Source organism: Embiotoca jacksoni, unplaced genomic scaffold (assembly GCF_022577435.1).
Source record: "Embiotoca jacksoni isolate LCO1_2020_lvr unplaced genomic scaffold, fEmbJac1.0.p SCAF_103, whole genome shotgun sequence".
Taxonomy (NCBI): Eukaryota; Metazoa; Chordata; class Actinopteri; family Embiotocidae; genus Embiotoca; species Embiotoca jacksoni.
In genome coordinates this window covers 509,998-512,497 of record NW_027185234.1, presented here as the reverse complement: position 1 = coordinate 512,497, position 2,500 = coordinate 509,998, and the positions used below count along the sequence as shown (strand labels likewise).

General features: G+C 36.0%; 1 protein-coding gene across 1 annotated transcript in view; it reads right to left on the bottom strand.

Annotated features, from left to right (window-relative positions):
* The window catches only part of ndufs8a (NADH:ubiquinone oxidoreductase core subunit S8a), an 18,161-nt gene that overhangs the window by 9,418 nt on the left and 6,243 nt on the right, over positions 1-2,500 (bottom strand). The window lies entirely within an intron of this gene.

The window sequence follows — 2,500 nt, the reverse complement described above, 5'->3', positions numbered from 1 at the left end:
AGCGTGATGTGTTCAGGTACACAGCAGCTCTACAAACTCTATAACTATAACTCCCTTTTTTCTCCTCTATAACTCTTCTATATCTCCTCTATATCTCCTCCTCTATATCTCCTCTATATCTCCTCTATATCTCCTCTATAACTCCTCTATATCTCTTCTATATCTCCTCTATATCTCCTCTATAACTCCTCTATATCTCCTCTATATCTCCTCTATAACTCCTCTATATCTCCTCTATAACTCCTCTATATAACTCCTCTATATCTCCTCTATAACTCCTCTATATCTCCTCTATATAACTCCTCTATATCTCCTCTATAACTCCTCTATATCTCCTCTATATAACTCCTCTATAACTCCTCTATAACGCCTCTATAACTCGTCTATAACTCCTCTATAACTCCTCTATATCTCCTCTATAACTCCTCTATATCTCCTCTATAATTCGTCTATAACTCCTCTATATCTCCTCTATATCTCCTCTATATCTCCCCTATAACTCCTCTATATCTCCTCTATATCTGCTCTATATCTCCTCTATAACTCCTCTATATCTCTTCTATATCTCCTCTATATCTCCTCTATAACTCCTCTATATCTCCTCTATAACTTCTCTATATCTCCTCTATAACTCCTCTATATAACTCCTCTATATCTCCTCTATAACTCCTCTATATAACTCCTCTATATCTCCTCTATAACTCCTCTATATCTCCTCTATATAACTCCTCTATAACTCCTCTATAACTCCTCTATATCTCCTCTATATAACTCCTCTATAACTCCTCTATAACTCCTCTATATCTCCTCTATAATTCGTCTATAACTCCTCTATAACTCCTCTATATCTCCTCTAAAACTCCTCTATATCTCCTCTATATCTCCTCCTCTATATCTCCCCTATAACTCCTCTATATCTCCTCTATATCTCCTCCTCTATATCTCCCCTATAACTCCTCTATATCTCCTCTATATCTCCTCTATAACTCCTCTATATCTCCTCTATAACTCCTCTATATAACTCCTCTATATCTCCTCTATAACTCCTCTATATAACTCCTCTATATCTCCTCTATAACTCCTCTATATAACTCCTCTATATCTCCTCTATAACTCCTCTATATCTCCTCTATATAACTCCTCTATAACTCCTCTATAACTCCTCTATATCTCCTCTATAACTCCTCTATATCTCCTCTATAACTCCTCTATAACTCCTCTATATCTCCCTCTATAATTCGTCTATAACTCCTCTATATCTCCTCTATAACTCTCTATAACTCCTCTATATCTCCTCTATATCTCCTCTATAACTCCTCTATAACTACTCTATATCTCCTCTATAACTCCTCTATATCTCCTCTATAACTCCTCTATAACTCCTCTATAACTCCTCTATAACTCCTCTATATCTCCTCTATAACTCCTCTATAACTCCTCTATATAACTCCTCTATATCTCCTCTATAACTCCTCTATATCTCCTCTATAACTCCTCTATATAACTCCTCTATATCTCCTCTATAACTCCTCTATAACTCCTCTATATAACTCCTCTATAACTCCTCTATATCTCCTCTATAACTCCTCTATATAACTCCTCTATATCTCCTCTATAACTCCTCTATAACTCCTCTATATCTCCTCTATATCTCCTCCTCTATATCTCCCCTATAACTCCTCTATATCTCCTCTATATCTGCTCTATATCTCCTCTATATCTCTTCTATATCTCCTCTATATCTCCTCTAATACTCCTCTATAACTCCTCTATATCTCCCCTATAACTCCTCTATATCTCCTCTATATAACTCCTCTATAACTCCTCTATAACTCCTCTATATCTCCTCTATATAACTCCTCTATAACTCCTCTATAACTCCTCTATATCTCCTCTATAATTCGTCTATAACTCCTCTATAACTCCTCTATATCTCCTCTATAACTCCTCTATATCTCCTCTATATCTCCCCTATAACTCCTCTATATCTCCTCTATATCTCCTCCTCTATATCTCCCCTATAACTCCTCTATATCTCCTCTATATCTCCTCTATATCTCCTCTATAACTCCTCTATATCTCCTCTATAACTCCTCTATATCTCCTCTATAACTCCTCTATATAACTCCTCTATATCTCCTCTATAACTCCTCTATAATTCGTCTATAACTCCTCTATATCTCCTCCTCTATATCTCCCCTATAACTCCTCTATATCTCCTCTATATCTGCTCTATATCTCCTCTATAACTCCTCTATATCTCTTCTATATCTCCTCTATATCTCCTCTATAACTCCTCTATATCTCCTCTATAACTCCTCTATATCTCCTCTATAACTCCTCTATATAACTCCTCTATATCTCCTCTATAACTCCTCTATAACCTCTTCTATATCTCCTCTATAACTCCTCTATATCTCCTCTATATCTCCTCTATAACTCCTCTATATAACTCCTCTATATCTCCTCTATAACTCCTCATATAACTCCTCTATATCTC